General features: G+C 41.1%; 1 protein-coding gene across 10 annotated transcripts in view; it reads right to left on the reverse strand.

Moving 5' to 3' along the window:
• The window catches only part of TUB (TUB bipartite transcription factor), a 146,532-nt gene that overhangs the window by 94,841 nt on the left and 28,698 nt on the right, over positions 1-22,993 (reverse strand). The gene's annotated exons all lie outside the window — the stretch shown is intronic.

Raw genomic sequence — 22,993 nt, forward strand, 5'->3', positions numbered from 1 at the left:
GGTGCATTTTAAAAGCACCAGCAGTAACACAAACACCAAAAGCATGGGTAACTGCCTCACTGCCTTGTTGTAGTACCCTGCTATTCATTTAATGCTGAAAAAGAGGTGATTCGCAGTCCAGATGATGTATCACCCCCCTTTTTGCTTTCCTTTCCTTACTGCATTATCTTGACAACAATGATGTTGCATCCTAGTGGAAAAGCACTGTCCTGTGCATCAGGACACTTGAATTCTCCACTTGGCTCAGCCTCGGGCTGACACTGACCTTGAGCAATTTTTTACTCCTTGTGTGTTCATTTTGTACCCTGAGGACCAGGTTGGTTCCTGCTGCACTTAATGAGGTGCCCAGTGCTTTGTGTAACCCAGATTTAAGAGAAGCTGTAAATATGCAGGAGGAACAATAATACTGAATGCATTACAGAAAGGAATGTCCATACAAGCTCAGGGGGAAGAATTTGTGCCTCCTTTAGCAGCTGCTGCTGCAGTTCAGTGACTCAAGGGCCCACACTGTTGCTGTGCCTTGGATCCACAGCTAGGACTGGGAATCAATTCACCAGCTGTGTTCTGTCCAACTTACAGTTGTATCACTTCAAGTGGAAAAGGAGCTTGGTGGCAGAGTTACAATGTGGAATGTCATGTTCAACACCAGACTATTTCATCATTACTCAGGGCCTTTTGAATTTACTTGTCATGGTCCCAAAAGAGCTGACATCACTTTCAGACAGGTCTATAAGTGCAGGTAGCACAATTTTCCACAGGCTAGGGAAGAAAGAATTACCATGAACCTTAATAATTTAAAGCACAATATTTTGTTTAAAGGAATAATTCGAATAAAGCACTTAGAAACTTGGTCAAGTTTTTAATTATTTTTTAAAGAATTCTCCGACCCAAAGTGAAGCCATAAGAACAAAAAACACAAAGAGAGGGACAGACTGAGGGAAGATAAGTGCCACAGACATCAGCATTGATCTTGTTTTCCCAACTACACCCTGAATATTTCAGACTCTCCCCATTTGCTTATGTTATGCTCTGGGTTCATTCCTGCCCTGATTAATGTTCCAGCTACTGAAAGCCTCTGATGAAATTAGACCTCAGGGGATTGTCTGTGGGCTAAATACAAAGGCATGTTCTTTTTAAAGACATGAGGTTTATTATATTCTTGAGGTTTATTATATTCTTTCCCCTGAGACAGATAAACCAATGCATTAAATACATAAATCTACCACTGAGTGAACAGTTGGTGAGAAGATGCATTTCTTGTCCCCAAATACAGACTATACCTGTGAGATTGCCCATTTCATTCTCTATTTAAAAAATAAATAAAATGGTGGAGTCTCCCATACTTTTCAGAACCAGAAACACTTGCCATACTGCTTTCCCCATAGAACTCTTATAAGATGCTATTTAAAAGTATAGATCTTCCTTGCTTTTGTACAGCTGATTACTCCCAATGCCCTGCCACACCTGCTGTTCCATGTAACACAGTGAAATTGTGTCATGTGGAAAGATACTGTCCCAGTGAAGCAAAGAAAAAAATTGATTAATCAAAAAACATTCACCCAAGATAAAAGAACCATTTGCACTTTTGATGTAAGAAATTACTGTGTTGCACAAACCTTCTACACTTAGGTTTCAGTATTCCTTACAAGGACTTGTCTTCATGTCATTGTCAAACAAATGCCTCAAAGGGCACTTTTCTGACCTTCCTGATAAGATGATCCAGCTTTGTTCTTTAATTAATAATTTTCTTGCTTCCACAGCCAGTTTTCCTATTTCTTTTGGTCATTGAGCTCTCATATCCCTTCCCATCAGTCCCAACATTCCTGCAGAGACCAAAACCACACAAACTTAAACTAAGCCCTAGTTTAAATCATTAAAGCTGAATTTCAAGGATTTTTATGAAAATTATCATTGAAGTGTGATGTGGCTTTCTAATTAACAGAGAAAAAGCATGAGCATAAACCTCAAACTGCATGATTTTTCATTCACTATTCAGTGAATAGGAAAGATCCTCAAGCTTTTTGTGTGAAAAAATAGGTTAGTAATATCATGACTAGTATTTTAAACATTGTGCCTTGCTTCAGACACTTAATTAACAGCCTGAGTGTCAGGTAATTTGCTGTAGGCTCTCTAGTGTGAAGACAATCTTCAGTTTTTCAACATGTTTTCACAAAGAACCTCCTCATTGCTGCAGTCAATGTTTATTGGTATGTGATGTAAGAAATAACATTTAACACTTGCATGCAAACCCATCCAAGCTACCCACAGATTACTCTGTCCCTCAAAAAGTGCTCTCAGATCTGGACACAAATACAGACCAATAACTTCATGCTACCATTCAAGATAAAAACAACATTGTAGTAAATATAAAAACTACCCCATTTTCAGGGTACCTTCCCTCTAGATACAGAGCTGGCTTAACCTTTGACGACAGCAATGCCTTGGCAAGTCTGCTGAAAGGTTTCTGGATGTCTGAACCACATGTTTTCCTTTTTCACTGGGGAAAAGACTACCATGATGTTGTGTAGCTGAGAACAGAGTGGGTTTGGCAAGGGCTCATCCAAAGGTAGTGGGCTTTGGCAAACATCCTCTAAGAGTCCACGATCCCAAGCATATTTCATAGAAGGAGGAGCACAGCAGCTTTACTTACATCCCAATCTCACAAGGGTCTAGCTTGAAAGCCAAGCTGATCCTCTACCAAAACAGCCCTGAGGTTTTCTCGTGCAATATAATCCCCAAAAATCCCCACTGAAAAAGTCCATGTATTGTTTCTAAATGAAGTGACTTATTGATGTCTTAGTAACCAGTCTGTAATACAGCATCCTGGTGAGTGCAGTCAGCCTGCAGAAGCTGGAGAGCAGAAAGGCAGCAAAACCCCCATGAGCTGGAGCTCAAATGTCAAGGAGCACTTCTGCCTTTGGGACGCAGCTATCTGAGCTGTGCACTGCCTTTTTTTGCAGCCAGCATGGAGCAGCACAGAAGCCTGCAGGAAATGAGAACATAACCCAAATTCTGCTCTGTTGTACAAGAGAAAATCTCACCAGGAAGTCCACTGAATTCAATAAACTTTGGCTGGATTTACACAGACATAACGGGGATTAAAAATCTGCCCTCCCACACTATGTGCCCTCAACAACAATCAGGGGGATAGCATCACACAGAAATACCTGACTTGTTAAAGTGAGGGCCAGCAGTGCCAGCTGTGTGATTCTGGTATTTAAGCACTTTAGAATCTAATAGCATAATGCATTCAACGTGGCCTCAGTACCCTGGTGCTTCCCAGAGCTGGCTCAGTGTGGTGCAGGGATCCATCACAGGTGGTAAACTGCAAACAAAGAACCCCCAAACCACTGGAACAAAATACAGCTTTGCCTACATTTGCCTTGTGGACATTCCTACAATGGATCTATTGGCATAAGAGTTTTCTTTTTCATTCTATTCAGTTTTTAAAATAGGTTACTGTGAAGTAGTATGGACAGTACAATATTATAGTAGGACTGGAGGGGGTGACTGGCCTAGGATTTTTTTTTTTTTTCTTAACAGCCATTTAAGAAAGAAGTCATCTTAAATGAAATGTTATTTTAGTGCTTTTCCAGAAACACATAGATTTTCTGCCATGGATTTTGTGGTCAAAACCCAAATGCAATAATCTTTCCCTGAATATGATTGTTTTCATTGTGTTCCAGTGACTTAATATTTATGCAATTAGACAGTAACTACTGTGGCATTTTAAAAGGTTCCTCTGAATGGCAAGCTGACAAGTGCTTGCATATCATTCTGAGTAAAATGACTTCACATTGTTCTGCTGACTCTAACAACTATAATTACTCTTTTATTCAAAACGTTCAACATGTTTCAAGAAAGAACACAAAATCTTCCCTTCGTGCTCTAATGAGCTGCTTTCTACTGAGGAGCAAATCCTTAAGGAGGAGAACATAAAAACTGATAGGATGCCAAGAGCTGCCCTAAATAAACATCACCCCAGACTCAGTCTGACAGTGCTGAGCTATTGGGCTTTTGGGAACTGAGGGAGCAGTGTGGCCACTTCTCTTGGGCTTTGTGCCCTCACCATGGGCCTATGGGGGAAACAGGTAAATCTGGATATTTAGTCAAACTACTGGTCTTTTCTTTGCTCAAAAGGTATGTTTGAAGACAACAACAATGTTCAGAAACCTATTCAGTTTTGAGATTAACCAGAAGCTCATAGGGAATACATCCCTGAGACAAAACTCACTGTTTCCTTCACCAAATATTTAATTCCTGGTCCTTACTTTCCTGCAAAAAACTCATTGTGAGTTTCTGCTGCTTGCATTAGCATTACAAAAATACTTAATTGTTTTTGCTTAAAAACAGTCACTTTATGTAACTCAAGTAAAATAATGCCAATTTTATGGATTAACTAACTCTTTCAGGAATAAATAAATTCATTGCCATGCTTTTAAATCCATTTGACACAGAATAAAAATCTCAGGTGAACACCAGATAAGATGTAGCAGTTTCTTGAGTGTCAGAACAGCCCACTGAGGCCAGGAATGGGAACCCTAGTGGGAATTCAGAATTTAGAAAAATAATCCACTTCTTCTATCAACAAGTAGTCTTGTTTGATTACAAGTCAGTGATGTCTCAAAGAAAATTTGTGAAAGAGGGAGTCAGTAGATGGTTTGATTTTAAAAGAAAATAAATAGAATAGAAAGTACAAACACCGCTGTCTCAATAACCCAATACATGTTGTACCTATATTTTAAATACCATGCACAATCTTGGCCCTCCTGTTTCCAAAAGCATGTAGCAAACTGGAAAATATATTGGAAGGGAAGCCCTCATGACAAAATGAAAATGTTTGAGTTGAAAAACACTAGAATCCATTTCTGATCTCCAAAATCTGATTAAGAAAAAAAAATTTATCATGATGATGTCATTTGCCATCAAAAATAGTGAAAGACGGCTAAAAAAAAAAAAATCTATTTGTGGCAAATTCATACCCTTAGCTTCTTAGAAAAGACACAATGAAACAAGGTGAATAATTTATCCTATCTCACTGTAATTTAGAAAACAAAACCAAGCAAGGACAAATAGGAAAAATCCCCAAACAAAACAAAAACAATGCACCCAAAACATAAACCCAAATTCAGAGATTCTGCCAAGCCAAAAACTTATTCATTTCATGTTTTAAAGATGGGTTAACTAGTCATGAGAATGAATCACTAGAAATGTATGTATACAGTCTTCAACATTGTTGGCATTGGGTTGGTTTTTTGCATTTTATAAATGTGTCAGCAAATATTTCTCCTTTACATGCACTCTAATGTTATTCATTGACCTGTACAGAGATTCCACTTCGAAAACCTATCTCATTTAAGCCCAGTATTTTTTATATTTGCCACACTCAGCAATCCAGATAGGGGGTGTAGCTTTCAAAAATAGCCATTTTCATTAATTTCTCTGCTCCCCATTTATCACTGTCAGCACTGCAAAGAGGAATAGGAGCAGGAGTAGAAGTGGATTGCACAGAAGATTTTACAGATTGCTTGAGGGCTTCTTTTCTTCCTCTCAAACTCTACTGTGGCTATAAAAAGTCAATAATCAAGTGGCCTGATTACCTTCTAGAGCTACAGTAATCTAATTAGTAAATCAAAATGATACATGCATGATGAAAATAATATATTCAACAAGATCAATGTTACAGAAGGGTGCCATGCAGCAACTGTCCCTCCAGGACAAAAACTGAAATAAAAATACTTTCTCTGTTCCCAGCAACACTTAGTCTCATTTCTTTGCAGGTCAAGGTAGCCTAATTAGCTCTAAATAAGGAACACCCAGTAGAGTTTGTTCTGTCATACAGTTTTTAAGACTCTAAACACGTGATTTACTCAGCTGAACTCTGGAGTTTGAAATTCAAACTGTTTTGACAATCACGATGTTGTGCACCCTCAGATATAAGGGTATACCGGCTCTTGAAACACCCCAACTCCGAGGTGATTTTTTTTGTTTTAAATCTCTGTCTTGGCTTTAGCCCGATGAACATATTCTTCTGTGGCACAGTTTAATTGCACCTCCTTCACATCCTTTCAGCTCAGCCCTTCGCCTGATGAAGCACCATCAGGTGGCACAGCAGAGAAGAAGCAGGCGGAATGCCAAAGAGATGAAAGCATTTCTAGTGCTTGAATGAAATCAGCTAGGTACTTAAATCTGGAGGCTTCTTCAGGAAAAGCAGCAAACAGGAGCTCCCTTGCACGACACACCCAAGCTCTGTGCTGCAGAGCACCTCCTCATGGAATATTCAGAGCTTCTGCAGGGAGCAGCAAAGCAAGAAAAGCTCACTCTGTATTTCTGAGTAACCCGTGGCACGGTATCCACACAGCTGGACTCGTAACCTTCCCAGGCATCACTGTGAACAGCAGGGCTGCTGGTTAAGGGAACAGATTGAGACTCAAAGATGAGCCAAGGACACCTGCAAAATTCAGGTGTCTGGTGTTTCAGGCAGTGTTTGTGCACACAGTGATATGGTGCTGAAGAGAACAATCACATTAGTTTCCATATGGTGAATAAAAAAATAAAATAAACAAAAAGGATCAGTCTGATAAAACAGCTTCCCTTTTATAAAATGGATGGAGAAGCTTGACCCAGCAGCAATGAACCAGTGGCAGTTAAATTGATATCTTCCAGCTCAGGCACCATCATGCCAATCAGCAAATGCTGTATCTTAGTACTTGTGAAGTGCTGACATGCATACATAAATCAGGAGTCGCTTTGCCAAGCTGTTCTCATGCTTTTGCAGTTTAAAGTGGTAAGAGCTTCATCTAGATAATCTTATGGTAAAGTGCCACTGGCCACATAATATTGATACTTTTCAGAAACATGCAGTATTTTGAAAAACCTGTCTGTCAGCCAAAGTATGGCTTTTAATTCCAAAGGCTTAGAAGATTTTGGAAATAGCATACTAAAGGAAAGAAAACAACATCAGGCATCTTGAAAAACCAGACACAAGTTTTGTAAATGAATTTTGCTTTCATTCCTATGCAGTGCTGCTGCCTATTACTGGTTTCAAATGATAACTAGTTCTGATTTGTGTCTCAGCAGAAACCTTCTGGGATCTTCCTCACATACTTTTAAACATTTCTCCATAGATAAGGTAATTAAATTTTTTTCAGGATGCTAATTTTCTCAATTTACAACACTGAAAAGAAATGTCTACAACCTTTGGTTATAATTCAGCTGATACTGATCTGTGATTTTAGATGTTCTTTGAGATAAAACTAAGTGTTATAATTCTCTGCACAGTTACAATTTTCAGGAGGATTATAGTTTGTCTGTTTAAACAATTACATGCAAGAACAAAACTCAAAAATAAAAGCTAAGAATAGCAAATTAGTATGTATTCCACATTTCCTTTTCTGTAATCTATAGAAAAAAAAGTTGCATCAGAAGGAGTATCTTCCAATCTAAATTCCTATTTTTGTCCTATTTTCCAAACATCTACAGTCTACATTTTGAAGATGTCACTTCAAGTTCTATAAATGAAGTAAAAGAAGATGGGTTTGGGTTTTTTTTCTGATCTGCCATGCAGCGCTACTTTATGTTATATTCTTAGATTAAGAAAATCATGGAGACTACACAGCTTGGTTTTCTCAAGTGGACTCTATCAGAATGTCCCAGAAAAGGATTTTCCATCCCAGTATTTCAGTGCTGGCAGTCTACAGAGTTTGTGGTCTGACATAGAATACTTCAACTGTTTCACTGTCTGCTTTAACTACATTGCACATCTAAATCAACCCAATCAAACCTCTCCAAGTTTTCTTAATTGTTAGAATAAATGAAAGCAATTCTTAATGTGGCCCTGCTCAAACTGAACACAGTGTTTAAATCTAAGTCACGGTGTTTAAAATCAGAATCACAGAAACATTTGGGCTGGAAAACACTGCCAAGATCATAAAGTCCAACCTCTGAACAATCACCAGTTGTCAACAAAACCACAGCACCAAGTTCTACTTCCAGTAGTTTCTTAAATATCTCCAGGGATGGTGACTCTATCACCTCCCTGCACAGCCCATTCCCATGCTTAACAACTCTTTACATGTAGAAATTCCTCCTGGTGTCCAACCAGGATCTCCCCTGGTTCATCTTGAGGCCATTCATTCCTGTCCTGCTGCTGGATGTCTGGAAGACCAGCCCCAGCCTGGCTACAAGCTCTCTGCAGGCAGTTGTGGAGCGAAAAGGTCCTGCCTGAGCCTCCTTTTCTCCAGGCTGAACAACCCCAGCTCCCTCAGCTGCTCCTCACAGGACTTGTGCTCCAGACCCTTCCCCAGCTCTGTTCCCTTCTCTGGACTCGCTCCAGCCCCTCAATGTCCTTCCTAAACTGAGGGGCCCAGAACTGGGCACAGCACTCCAGGTGTGGCCTCACCAGTGCCCAGCACAGGGGACAGTCCCTGCTGTCACACTATTTTTGACACAAGCCAAACACGTTTAGATTTTAATCACCTGTCCATCACTGTAGCATCTACACCTTAGACTGGTGCTAACAGCTGTTTTCTACTCCCACATGCAATAACTTCTCTTATTTAGGATTGCTTTGGGATTCCTTTGTTAAGGTTGCGTGTGAGAAAATGCTGACAGCTGCCACCAGAAACAATGAAAAATATTTATAGAAAACAATTTTTAGTACACTTGAAGAGATAGAGACAACTTTGAACAGATGCACAGAAGCTGAATGAAAATAGATTTTTGAATTCAGCCAAGACTTTTATCCACATTTTCTGACTTTATAAATAAAATATGCAAGAAAATAATAAACTTCTGCTGTTTCCCAGTTTATGCAAAATGGGCAACAGAACAGAAAGAGGGCACTATAAACTTTTTCTCATTCTCCCTCTTTTTTTTTCTAGCTATTTTAGAATTCTCATTAGCTTTATTCACCAAATTTGAACTGACATTAGAAAAATCATCTTTGCTTATAGTTTTTAATGACCACACTTGATCCTTGAACTTTCTTCTCTAGCACATTTCTTCCAGTTCCAGACTGGTCTGTGAGGAGATTCTGTCTTCCTCCTCATGTGCTGCTTTCTGAGCTAATATGTAAAATTCTTTATTCCTACAATATACCTTCCTTTTTTTTCCTAGCTTGGTGGAATCCCACTTCTCTTCTGCTGATAGAGAGATCTCTGTTGGTGACAACCTTTCTGTCTCACATATCCCCATTTGAAGTCCAAAGGAAGTTATTTTAACCCTTAAACATAGACTGTTCATTGTCAAATTAGAAAAGCAGATTAAGACTTTTAAAACACAACATGCCTTCAGCACTCAACTGAGAGAAGTCATTATTGAATTAAGTTGTACATTTAGCACTTGAATTAGCCAGAACGCTGCTTAGGCAGGAGTAAATTAAAGTTCTCAAATTAAGCCCGTCCACCCTCTGAAATTGAAATTAAAAAAAACGTTCTTTAAGTGTTTTTAAATGAACATGAGGGAACTAAATCACACAGCTTTTTCAAAAGCAACATTTTACTTCCAGACCAACTGGAAAGGGAAATTGAAGGAAGTCTGAGTGATCATCCTTCAGAAGAATTTGAATCTGGGAATGTGATGAAGCATCAATTTCATTTACAACAAGAATTTATCTGTAGCCATACATTAATTGCATCTGCATCATGAGTAGAAGGCCATTTCCTTCTACATCATGTTTCAGAACACCAAAATGGCTCGTTCCACTTGGGCACTGTGCAGGACAACGAGATCTGGGACCTAATTCAGAAATTCCTACATATTTCCACTCCAGACCCCTGACAAATAACCACCCCCTCCCAAACCATCAGCTTTCTACCTGTACTCCCTTACAGAACATCAAGGCCCACAATCAATATTTCTGTTTCTCCCTCAGAGAGTTCATTAAAAGGTTCACCTGGCATATAACATTTTTTATATCTTTAAAGATATTCTCAGATGGTGCAAGTGCTGCATCCTATTCTCTAAGTTAAAAAGAATTATGTTTTGCTAGCAGAGATGACCAGAATTTTTTTTTTTAAAATAATGATTTAGTCAAAAGTAAAATATACCTAAGAAAGGATTCAGGACATTTGAAGGATGCAGTATTGTTTGGGTAGCATATTCAGGTGATGGATAATGGAGTCTCAATTGCAGAAAAGCTGTCTCCACACTTTTCTTTGGAGCAAATAGAATCTGACTGGCAGTTTGGCAACAGACCTCTTACTACAAAAGTAACAAATCCTGATTATGCTATTTTCACATTCTGGCCATAAGTCAGATATGCCAATTAAAATAGTGGAGATAAAGCGATCAAGGGGTTTTGGAGTGGTCCTTTGGGGCTTTTTTCTCTAAGAAGACAGCCTGCCCATCTCTTCAGTCCAGCTGGACCATTGTCCCAGTAATAAACCTCAATGCAATCTGGTCTGAACTCTCTGGCTGGTTTCCCTGTCCTCTGCAGCTCTAGCTGGAAAAGATTTTCAGAGATACAAACAATTTTTTTCAGGTAGCAGACTCTACAATAAGCAAGAAAAATCTGCCTTCTGTTAGTGCATCTCCTTCCTGTCTCTGAGGCATGGGAAAGGCCCTCTTCTTCTCAGAGAAATAGAGCTGAATCTCTTCACTGTTATCCTTCTTCCAACATCAATAACTTTGAAAACAAAGAAGTTTTCATTACCTGGGTGTGCCAGAACCACCTCACTGTTTGCCATCAGGTTTGACACTTCAGTCTCAAGGGTTATAAGAGCAGCAGCTGGATCCCTCCACATGAGATGGAGTCAAAGAGCTGATGGAGGGGAGAAATGACTTCCTGAGACCTTTGGAGCTGCCTTATTGGCCTCCTTAATACGCACACATTATCCATGACAGACAGCCACCAGTACATAGATGAGTTCTCTGTTCAGGATGAGCACTTCAAAGAAGCTCAGGTTTGCAAAGGCTTGAAACTTAATAGTCCTGATTTGGCCTCATCTTTCATAGTTCTCTGAACCTAACATGAATACACTGAATTATCTGATAAGCCATGTGTGAGCTTTGCCAATCCCTGTTTTCACTTTATCTTGATGACAAAATAGCAGCACTCTCAGAATGACAAATGCAATCCAGTTTCTAGAAATCAGCATTCTAGGTGACTGAGGCACAAGGAGAATGAATTTTCTCCGGAATTGTAATGGCTGATTTCTATCTCAGCATTCATACACAGGTAGCCAAGGTGCACACATAAGTATCAAAAAAAGGAAATAAAATTTGGCTCAAAGAATGAGATATTTCCAAAGGTGCCATAAGGGTTGGATGGAAAACATCGGTAGCAGCATCTAGGAAGATCAGTAAGTTGATGATCATGACTTGATCTTGACTGTGTGCACCATGTATTCTTTATACCTTTTAAAGTGAAGTTATTCATAAGTACCGTAACAATGGAATTGCTCTGGGTAACTTGTGTTTAACTAGGGTCAACAGGATTTCCAGAATGAACAGGATGAAGATGGCTTGTTTTGTTCTTGCTCACCAGGCAAGTCACGGGGCCTCTTCTGGGAGGGATCAGCACCTCCTAATACAGACCAAGCACACCAGGCTGAGTTTTGAAAAAAGGGAAGATGTGGAGAGCAATCATCTACACGTGGCTTTAAGAGTTCTACCTCCAACTCTACAATCTGACAGCAGATTTCCTTCAGGACATGGACATTCAATTTGTTTGCAAGCCAGCTTGATCTTTTAGAGATACTTCAGCACTATTTCCCCACTTGTGCTTTCTTCTGCTATTTCTCTAGGATAAGCTGTAAATAAAAGCCTCAACCTGATGGTAAGGGGTGATGGGAAGATGGCTCTGGAGCTCCCAGGTAATGCAAGCTGGCATATGAGCAATGAAATTACCTTGATAAATTCCTGTGTGCTGAGCTGTACTCTGTGTGTGACTGATGCAGAGATGCCGGAGTGCCGGGAAGGAAGACATGTTTGTGACAGATGGGTGGATGTTTTGCAGTGTTGAAAAAGAAATGACATCTCTCTCAAAATGTCACTTTGCTTCTTGTGCTGGCATCCCCAGGCACGGTGTGGCTGCTGGCAGAGCAGCCTCGGGGCTGAGTGACACCCTGATGGGAGGGAACTGCAGAACGCAAACAGGTGCTGCAGAGGCTGCTTAGGGCTGGGCTGGCTGGGGACATTGCTGCCGATTACAGAGGTGATTTGTTACTGCACTGCCGACTCCTAGGCTGAAAGGCCCCTATGGACTTCCCCACTTCCCAAGAGGAGGCGACTTTGCTCCCCTGTAACTGGCACTGAGCTTTTGAGACAACCTGCCAGTGCTGGAGACACCACCTCGCTCTGCTCCGCTTCACTGACTGCTGGGGCTGCACAGACATCAGGAGCTGGGCTGGCTACAAGCCAGGGCTCCCTCTGAAAGGCCACCTCCTGCCTCTGCCAGACTGTGCTGTCTGAATTCAGCCTTTTGAGAAAGGAACAACATGAAAAATCCCCAGCCTTGGTTTGGCGCTCGGTTTAATTTGAAGCAAGCGACGCAGCAAGCAGCCAGGCACACAGGAAGGAAAGCTTGCCAGTTAGCCAGTGCTATCCCACCCAACAGGAGCTGCATTTTCTTGGCAATAGTCTATATTTCCCCCCTTTGTTTAGCTGTTGTCTTTAGACTAGTTATTCCAAAGAAAATCTGTGCCTGAATAAATCTGAAATTGACAGAGATGCAAACAGTGCTGCAGGAAAACTTGCCAGCTCTGTGCCTGCTAAAGCCCAGGTCATGCTCCTGTGTGGATGGATATGTGCCCCATGCTCCTTCCCTCTCGCACAGACATCCTTCCCAGGACCTCAGCAAAGGGGGAACACCTCAGTGGTACATGCTCAAAGTGGTTAACGAGGAAAAGAAGGAAAAAAATAAAGGAAAGTAAGTCACAAGTCTCCCTACATCTTCCCAGGAACATCTGGTTCGTTCTTTCAATTGGACAGATTTTCCAGTCCCAATCTACTGCCCTTCTGCCTAGTTGAGAAGGAAACGAGCACTAAGAGACCTTAGAAGAGCAAATCCTGGCCTTTATTGAGATAAAACAGTAAATTTTAGCTTTAAGTGACCGTTTTATCACAGCTATCCCTAGGAGCAGCTCTGCTATACAATTTTAAATACCTCCTAAATCATATTTAACATCTTTTCCCCCTCATTCAGTACACTATACTTTAATGAAGATACCATCTGATTATTCTGCCTTTCGTAGAGTGTCAACAATGCTACAAATAATTATAAGGATATATAATATAATAATCTGACCTGTCTAAATAACATGTGCTTCCATTTCTACCACGGCTTGTTTTTTTAATCACTCAAAACACCACACTGATCCCAAACATCAAATTATTGTGTATTTCATACGAGGAGCCAGAGGCAGGTTTTGGTGGCAGCCACTTCAGGGAGTGCACCTTCCCCCTCTCAGGAGGTACTGTCCAAAAACAAAGTGACCCCAATGCATCTTCTGGCAACACAAAACCGAGGAGATTCGATATCCATTCGATCCAAAGATCTGGGAGCTGCCTGTCTAGCTGCTTAATAACACATTAGCACAGCTAAGAAACAAAATAATAGAACAGCAGAACAAAAAGAACCACAGGTATTTCGGCTTCACCACAATCAGACAGGTTGGCCCTGGAGAGCCATTCTGACCTGCTGCCTGGAGAGGCTCAGAGCATCCCCCGATGGTTTGTTGTTAAAATCAAATCTGTCTTTCAGAAATACGGCCAAGTCTCAGTCTTGGGCGTGTAGTAACACGTGGGCCATTACACAAAAGAGGATGAGAGCTGCTTCTTACAGCCAGGATACTTCACTTTGATAGTGACATTAAAATTGCAACAATTAACTCTAATGAAATTGACAATTACGTCTGAATGCAGTAAGGGGCTGTAACATAATTAAGGAGAAGTTATCTGAGTGCTGTCTCCTAACATGCATATTCAGGCCTGTACTTTGATCTATAATTTGGCAAGAAAAAGAAAATGCAAAGTGAGTGGCTTGGAATGAGTTTCAATAGCAGTGCACACTCAGCTCCCTCCCCTCCTGCCTCTGTGCACAGCTGATGCTCTCAGGGGGCCTTTCTCAGAGGGCTGTAATTCCAGCTACATACCCTTCTGCAGGAAGAAAAACACCTCTGGGCTGGAAATCTCACCACAAAGGTAGAGCTCAGCAGCACCTGCCTTGCCAGAAAGCAGGAGTCTCAGAACAAGGAACAACCAAGCTTTGCTCAGGGCTTTGCTCCTCGCTGAGTCTGGAGCAAACATCCACAGGACATGACCCAGGCAGCAGGGAGGGCTGGAACAGACCACGAGCTTAAGCCAAACCCTCTGACCCTCAGTACAAGCCCTTAAGCCCCTGCAGTCTTCAAGCAGAGGAACCAAGAAGGTGGAAACACATCTAAGAGCTGTGTCAGCTCTAACTAGAACAGAGATGTTCTGAGGAGTATGTGTCATTTTCTTTAAAGGGAAAAGGGGAAGCTTATGAAAATTACAAGCTTAGACAACAACATATTTATGCAGATTCTCAGGATGCTTAACCTTTTTCCTTAAATGAGGGCTTAAGAGGGTGCACTTTCCTATAAAGCATTCTGCCATCAGGCTTTTGGAGGAAAGCTTAAAAACCAGAACCTCTCAAATGTTCAAAAATATAGGAACAAATTAAAGCATCAAAATTAATTTTTAAACTATGGTGTTTTTTTTAAACATCCTTACTGTTGATATATAAATTCTCAGGCCCAGCAGTTTAGCACTAAATCACAATATTTGCCATCTAGAGGGCAGCATCCAAGAGCAGTAGAGGACTCACAATTTGCCCTGACAGGACAGAAAGGAAGAACATTGAAACCAAAGGGCCTGATCCTTTTAGTTTAGTTTCTTACAGATTACAGCAGATTTGTTGTTTCATTACCATGAGCCAATTCTGTTTCACTCTGATTTTTAGGAGCAAAAAAGGAGGGACTATAGGGGAGAACTGGGTCATATCTTCACAGGCATGGCTGTAATCTTAGCTGTGCCTCTCCTGAGACAAATAGCCACAGAGACTCAGTCATATCTAGGATGGCAAGCTCAAAAGCCAGAGCTTTCACTCAGAAGCTGTTCCATTCTCTTTCCAGGCACTCACAAAAAGAAATAAAAAATCAAAGAGTCTCTGAAGATGGAAAAGGCCTCCAAGAAAACTGAGTTCAACCATAAACCCAACACCACCGTGCTCACCACTGAACCATATCCCCAAGTGCCATTGCACACAGCTTTTGAACTCTTCCAAGGCTCTCCTTCACATACTTTGAGATAAAAAGAGTTCCAATATGGACCATGCTGTCCTGATTTTTTGTGAGCTAATTTTCCTCCCAGTAGCTGGTCCAGGCTGCCTTTTGGGTATAGGGTGAGAATAATGTTGATAGAGCTCTGATGTTTCAGGTGTTGATAAACTGAGATTACAGCAAGCCAAGGACTTTTCAGCTTCTGCCAGCAAGGAAGCTGAGGGCATGAGGAGATGGGAAGGGGCACAGCTGACCCAAACTGGCCAAAGAGATGTCCCATAGCATATAAACAATATAAACAATAAATCTGAGGGGAGTTGAGTTCAGTGTGCAATTGCATTGTGCATCACTTCTTTGTGCATTCATTTATTATTATTATTATTTTCCCTTCCTTTTCTGTCCTATTAAAATCCATCTCAGCTCATGAGTTCTACCTGTTTTTGCCAAGTTGTCTCCCCCACCCACTGCCAGTGGCTGTTTTATTTAGCTGCCTGCTGGGTGAATCCAGAACACACAGGGAGCTCCCAGTGTGCCCCAGAACCAGCTGGTGCTGCAGCCCAGCCAGCCCTGCTCGTTTGTAAGATGATATTCACACTTACAGTCACCTGCCATTAAGCACCAGTGTTTTCCTTTAAATTGCATGCCATGACATTGATTCTTGGCACAGCTGAGCTATTTCTTTAACCAAAGTCTTGTGTGTGTGAATATAAATACATGAATATGTCTGCATTGCTCTTTCATTAGCAGACTTGATGACCTGAGTGGAAAAAATGGGTGGTGAAATATTCTTGGCTGCTTCTCACACATGTGCTCTTTGCATCTTCTCCCAGAGGCTGTCAGAAAATATTAGTGCACTAGTCAGACCTCTACTGTGACCTGAAACAGCCCTAAACCTTCAGAAATCAGGACTTCTAGGGCTTCTGTTTCTGTCTACCCCCTCCTTTTTTTTTTTCAAGTAGAAATGATACCACTAAATAGGATATTGAAGAAATCCATTCTCCATTAAAAAAAAAAATTAAAAAAATAAATATCACAGTAGTTATCCATTGTGAGGAATGCAGAGCACAGGGAAGGAGAGAAGCTGTTCCACTGTAAAATTGACCTGTTTCTGCATTCAGCACATACTAGCTCCTGTCATTTATGCATTTCAGGCAGCAAATCACCTTTTTTATGGGCAAAGAAGGTCAAACACAGGCACTCAGCAACAGGTTCAGAGTTAATCAGAAAGGCAGCAACCAGGTCAAGAACATAAGAAAGAGTTGGAAAATCACTGCCAGGTGATCTTTTAGCTTCATCTGGAAACAAGCACTGCAAGCTTGCCTTTGAAGTGTTGTGAAATCCTGCTGGACTACAACCCCACCAACATTATGCTGAAATTACAAGCAATTTAAGTGCTAGAATGTAACAGTTTTCCATTTGCTCACCTAGATCTTGGTAATTTAAATAATTAAAGAATTTGGAATATATTTCAGACTACATTCCTCTGTCCTGGCAGCTTGGACCTTTAGCAAACCACCCCTAATTTGTGTGTAATAGATCAGTGTCAGGGTGATAAAAAGTAGAATCATAATTTTATTTGGTGTGTTTGGTTCTTGACATAGTAGATTTATACGCAGTTACGACTCTCAAAAGAGAATCATCTTGTACAGTCAAAACACACAAAATTACATGATAACAACTGTAAAAGTGAATGCAGAATTTTTAGATGAAGGCCAAAATGGTAGTTAGGCTGTCTTAAAATTAAGACATATGTATAAAATATCACTTGGATTTTTTTACTTTTATTTAACAAAATAATTTTGCACTTACTATTGCAATAGGATTTCTGACAGCCTGACAAATGCTGTGTACCAATGTATTTTTTTTCTTTATAAAAAGAGGGAGCAGCAACAGAGAAATCAGGTTCTCTATTGCAGAAACTTTATTTCTGTATTCAATCAGAGCCTTTTAAGCAGAATTTAAGGTATTTTATTTTTTAATTATCTATAGCTGAATATTTCTCTCCTTTCCATACAGAACAGTAACCTGAAGATGGCGATATTTGTCCCCTTTTGGAGGCTGGGCTGACAGCAGGGATTACTGAAGCATCTTCCCTCATTCTTACAGCAAAGTGGAATTTGTCTTTGAGCACATTAGGGTGTAGCTGCCTCCCAGAAATTTCTGTACATCCCCCTCTGATAAAGGTTCTTAACTGCCATTATCCAGTCTTGTATCTTAGAGTGATAAACAAAAACCTAGGGATGGAACTGCAAAAAAATAGATTGGCTTCTGGACTTCTTGTTATAAGATGAAAGCAAACACCAGAAAGGTCTCAATAATTGGAAATAAAAGTGAATTTTTAATGAGGAAGACATTATTTTTCTCCAGCATGCTTGAAAATTCTTTGCCTTAGGAGAACAGCACACAGAGAAATATACCTGTCAAACTAATACTGTCCCATTCCTGACTTTTCATTAAATGGTAGAAAAGGAAATAAAATTAACAAATGCTCTAAAATTTAACACAACACTTTGTATTTAAAAAGTGTGGGATTTTTTTTTCCTGGTTCTATAGGAAAGCAATTTTTTATAGGAGTTCAGCATTTCTACAACACAGAATGTTGCAAAAATTATTGGATACTGGGGAAAAAAAGATTATTAGACTGTTCCTGCAAATCCTTCCAAGCCACAGCCAAGCTAAAGCTGAAGAGATCTATGGGGAAGCTGAGTTCTTTGCAGTGAGAGTTTTTATTTGTGCTTAAAAGGCTTGCCCTGATAAAGGGTGACAATATTGACAGGCTGTGGTATACAACATCCATGCACAACACATAGGATTGTAAGTTAAATTTGTACAAAAAAGATAAGAAAGAATTCGTTTCAGTTCAAAGCCTTGCTTTCAGGCAGCTCCTGCTGTGAGCAATGAACATTTAAGCAGTTTGTTTTGGGCACAGGAGACAGACTGGTTTTCTCCAGGAGCTGATTCAGCAGAACCAAAGTGTTGAAAATTTATGATTTTGGAATTACTGAAGTCTGTTTGCAAACCTGGCATCTGTCTGCAGGCTGTTCCTGTTCCCTGCACTAGAGGTCAATATCAAATATCTATCCAATATTGTCTAAAGGAATTGCCTCTCCTGCTACTCTGGGTATTTTCTGCTGTTGCTCTGTTTGCAGTTGTCTTGCTGATTCCCTGTGAACTGCTTGTGTCAGCTTTTATAACTGTGACAAGGCCACCTTTTGCCTGAGAAGCAAACAGAATTTATTCAAGCTGCCACCAAACAGCGTGGCTTTATAGCTGTCACTTCCAGCAGCCCTTCCAAGGCACACACTCGGGGAAGTCCATTGCCTGACCATCTTTTGTTGCCTGTGACAGCTTCACAGCTTTTCTTTGCTCCAGTCTAGCATTGCCACAAGCCATTTTCCTTGTTTCAAAACAGCGTGCTGGACTACACAGCCTTTCGGCTCTTTTCACGTGTGGTGCTATTCAGATGTTTTCTGGCAGAAGGTGTCAGGCTCTCTGCCTTGACATGAGTGTTTCTAGTACCAATTACTAAAATTGCCTTGAGGTCCTGAAGAATTTAGGAGCTAGCCTTAGCCAAAAAGGCTTTTGCTCAAAGTTTCAGCATATTGCTCTTAATAGTGTGGCTGTGAATGGCTGAAAGCAAGCAAGCAGCTCAAGTGTGCTTGCAGTGCAGCCAAACCCTGATGGAAAGAGACACCTGGGACTAGGACCTGATAAAAATTGAGGATCAAGGCAAAGAACCCAAAAGACAGAAGCTTTGTTATCTCAGGCATAAACCACTTGTCTCTTCATAGCCACTCACAACAGCTCACAGTAAGGTGATCTTACAAATAGCCATGTTCTGGTGTATGAAGATGTTGCTGGAGACCAGCCCAAAAGCTGGTAAAATAACAGGACCCCCCCAAAAATAATAAATCCCAAACCTGATTAATAACAGGAGATTTTCTGTTATAGCATGGATGTAAAACTGTTTCTGTTGATCCATGAGAATATTATTCTTGAAAAACATGGGCAGAAGGAAGTCCTCTATTTGAGGAGATGCTTTGGAAAAAGCATAATAACAATAAAGAGTTAATTACCCGAGAGTGCAATTTAGACAGACATCACTGGAAGAGCTGCTTTAATTAGTGTGGTTGTTAAATCTGTTGTCTTGTTTATGCTGCAGATGTGCCTCCTGCCACCTCAAATTTAGCAGCAAGTAGTCCACACAGGGACTGGGATGGGGAAAGCGTTTTTTTAAAATGGGGTTTGGTTTTCTTAAAACCAAAATGCAGGAGAGCAACAATTTACACCAGCTGAGCTTGAGCCCTGTGGCGCTTGCTGAAAGTCTCTATGGGAGAACTGAAATGCAGACAGGTAAGGAATGAAGATCAAAGAACAAGAACTAGCCAGAAAACAGAGCCCTGCAAAGCAATCACATGCTTCTCCAGCCAGGTGTGAGCAGCACTGACCACTGCAAGGCACATAAAAGCAGAGAGCCTGCAGTCACAGCCAGAGACAGCTACCGAGGAATCCCTTAGAGCTGGATCCAGCACCCTGGGTCCTGCCTGGCCAGGGCCACACAGGTGAAGATAAACACCTCTCCTGGTCTGCTTGGGGACATTCCTTCCAATGCAGCCCAGAACAATGCTTTATCTGCAAGGAGAGCCACTGTCAGCACAGCTTCTTGTCATCAGAGCCAACATTCAGCTGGCAGAGGCTGGGACAGACCAGTCTTTCCTGAAAAGCAGCCAAGGAGTAGGTGGGCACAGGATATGGTCGTCTCTAAATGATTCACGATTTGGACACGTTCCCTATGAAGCCAAACTTACCAGAACCAGCTGGTGTCTGGCCCAAGAGTGTACTGAGAATATTAAAAATCATCATCTTATGCAATTACAGTGTTACCTCACAGCTAGTTTGTGTGCTGGGGTAAGGTGGGCACTCAGCTGCTCAGAACACAAGGTCAGAGTGCAACATGCCCATCTCCAACATTCTCTTGAAATCCTGCCCTGAGGTTGGTAGGCTTGTGCCAACAGAACCAAATCCCGTTTGCTCTTTACTCTGAGGACTTCCCACACCTCTTGGCTAAGTGCTCACACCCCCTTCTAACCTCCTCTGCTCCAGGCTCCAGACAACTGCCACCCCCTGGGAGCCAAACATTTACTGCATGAAAACCCCAACACAAGAAAACCAACCCCGCTCAGTGCTTCTGTCAAGGCAACTGCTGCCTTTCAAGCTGATTTTCCTGACTAATTAAGCATGGAGACACACCAGACTGCCAACTGAATGGTGGTTGCAGCATCCATCACTCTAGCAGAGTTCAACCTAATGGGCTAAAAGCTGTAGCTTGGGAGCCCAGAACAGCTTGCTCACTGGAATGGAAAACCCATTGTTAACTGTGCTCTGAAATTCCCCAAGTTAAAAAGGGAGGCAAAAAACCCAAACAAAACCCCCTACATTCTCCAACCTTGTAAACATTAATTATGAATTACTAAGAGAGAAAAAACACACCTGCTCCCCTTCTATCATTAACATTTTATGTATTGCATCTTTCAGTCTTTCCAACATTAAAGCTCCCAATGTCCTTCGAAGGTAGTAAAACGTGCACAGCCACACTAAGTCCCATTTGCCTACAAAACCATGTTGTTTCCACCAGGAATGAAGCTTGTTTCCCTCCCATATGTATGCTTTGGCTTCCTTTGTGTGTGCTCATGTGTAGTTTGGATGAAGTGGCTTCCCTGTCTGTTTGGGAGAGCATTCTCCTTCATCTTGACTCAGTTCACACTGGAAATTACAGTGAACTGAAAGGTGGCTTTTTTTGTGGGCTTTTTATACCCTCTGCAATGGCTCAGATCCTAGTGAAGACCCCGAGAAACAGGGCAGAATTTAAATTTAGCTAGCAAATGTAAGGCAACTAGACCAAAAAGAGAGGAGCATTGAGTCAGGCTCAAGGATGCCATGTACAAAAGCAATCTGTAGCGTCCCACACAGCTCTGTACTCACATTCCCACTCCAGCTGTATCTCAATTTGAGAGGAAAATACCTAACTTTAAGTTACCTTATTAGCACAAAAGGACTAAAAGGCAAATTGCTGCAAGTACATAGAAGCTGCAGCTCTATTCAAAGAAAAACACCACTGGTGTTTACAGAAAATAAAATAGTTTCACTAAGTACTGAAATTTGACCTCAATGTACAATTTCAAATCCTTTGAGACAGATACAACAGTGTGTTTTTGATTCATCAGAGCCAAAGATGTTATAATCTAGAAAAATAACTGGCAGCCTATTTTACATTTATATCCCAAAACAAAGAGACAAGATAAAAGGAATAACTTGTTTCTTGACCTAGTAATATTGACAGAGACAATATGATTTCTGATGCTAAAAATTGACTCTGGTAGCTGAAGAAATAATTAGAGAATTTGATTTTGTAAGAGAAGAGATCAGCAAACATCAGCAAAAGTATCATGTTTATAGGGGTCTGGTTCTAAGAATACAAAGAAAGAATGGATATCTGGATTGGGCAGGTTTTCACTTCAGACTGATTATTAAAAAAAATTATAGCCAAACTGCAGAAGATATACAGAGCTGAAAACTGATTTGACCATCTCCTGCAATGCATTACTTTGTTATGAAGATTTTAAATAACATTTCAATGTTTTAAAGTGACACATTCCCACATACCTTTTCTCTTTTTTGAATGTGAAGCTAATTCCCAGCTGCAGTTTGGCAGCCAGGGGTGTCACTCCAACAGGAGCTAAACAAGGGCTGCTGCACTGGGCAAGGGACAGGACAGGGTCTGTGCCCAGGGATGTGTGGGAGCATGAGACACCTCTGATCAGACAGGGAGCAAAGCCAACTCAGTTTCTGCAGCGCAAAAACAAAGCAAAACAAACAAAAAGCACACAATATAGCCAGGAAGATACCAGGGAATACCTGCAAATAAATAGTTTTAATTTTATCTCTCCCTGTTTGTTTCAACATCTGTTTTTCTCGCCTGTCTTCAGCTATTTATCATCCTCTCCCTGTTGCCTTTACTCCCACTCCTGCCTTGCCCTTCTGTGTAATCCACTGTAATTCTATTGCCAGAAAAACTCAGAAATACAAAACACCCATTCTCATTTCCCCATCAGCTGCTGACACCTCTCCTGCATCTTTCCTCTCCATCCAACCAGCCACCTGCACAAGGCAGCAGCCACCTCATATCCCTCTTTCTGCACTACCAGGTGCAAGAGGATAAATTCTTCTTGATCCTCCCACAGCCTTGCTGTTGGGCAGGTAGCAGATGGTTGAAACCTTCTAAGGGAAACTTTCTGAGTCACCATCAAGCTCTGCAAAGTGCCACTTGATAATGACCACAGGCTAGAACATCAGAGTGCCTTTAAAGACAGATGTTTCTTGGATGAGCAGCTATAAAAACACCCTGAAATGTTGCATAGATTCATAACTGGAGCTTCAAAGTCACAAAAGTCAAGAAAATACATTTTCCTAAAAAATCAAGACGTGCCAGCTTTTCCTGAAACTTCTTTCCTGCCTCAGGGATGCAAATCATCACACCTTAGCATGTATTCCCAGCCTTCCACCCTCCTGCTAAGGGCAGCTTTTCCAGCACTTCCAGCACTGGATGAGAAAATGCTGTTTGCTATGCTGGTTTCCAGCACACTACAGGACCTGCATGCAGCATTACCATGCTGTTGTAATGTCATCCACAGCCCTGCTCCAGTTGCAAGAGCCATTAATCACAAGTTCAGCTCTTGCAGACCTCACTA

This window comes from Cyanistes caeruleus, chromosome 6, assembly GCF_971803275.1.
Source record: "Cyanistes caeruleus chromosome 6, bCyaCae1.hap1.1, whole genome shotgun sequence".
In the NCBI taxonomy this organism is placed as follows: Eukaryota; Metazoa; Chordata; class Aves; order Passeriformes; family Paridae; genus Cyanistes; species Cyanistes caeruleus.